This window comes from Condylura cristata, unplaced genomic scaffold (genome assembly GCF_000260355.1).
Source record: "Condylura cristata isolate star-nosed mole 26May11 unplaced genomic scaffold, ConCri1.0 scaffold00008, whole genome shotgun sequence".
NCBI lineage: Eukaryota > Metazoa > Chordata > Mammalia > Eulipotyphla > Talpidae > Condylura > Condylura cristata.
In genome coordinates, this window is record NW_004567109.1 from 63131664 (window position 1) to 63132250 (window position 587).

Below are 587 nucleotides of genomic sequence, written 5' to 3' on the forward strand. Positions count from 1 at the left end.
CTCGCGCCGCCGCCGCTGCCGCTCCCCTCGCAGGACAACAGCCAATATGGCGGCGCCCGGCACCCCCTCCGCCGCTGCCAGCAGGTCAGAGGGCACGCGGAGTCCGCGCCGCCGCACTAGCCCCCGAGGCTGCTCGCGCCATTTTGAGTCAGGTCGCCACCCGGAGTTCCCTGGGAGAAAGAACCGGGGCGGAGACGCCCCTCCCGACGGCTGACCGGAGGGTTGAGACCTGAGCATTGCGAGTGCAGACTGGGGGTTGGGTGGGGATGTACGCGGCGGTGACTGGGCCCTGCTCTCTTAATAACCGCCCTCTAAATGAATGAGGAATCGATCCGTTCCTATCGTGGTACGGTGCTTTCACATCCATCATTCGATTGCTCTCAGCCACAGGCGAGGCAGGTGCCATCGTTCCCATTTTGCAGGGCAGAACCTCGAGGCTCACAGAAGGCGAAAAGGTGCTTAACATCCAACCAGAACTTCTGGGCTCCTGAGCGGAAAGAGACGAAAGAATAGGCAAGGTTTTTATTTGCAATATATGGTCCCCTGGGAGTCCAGCTAAGTAAGCTGTTTGAACATCGGACCCAGAC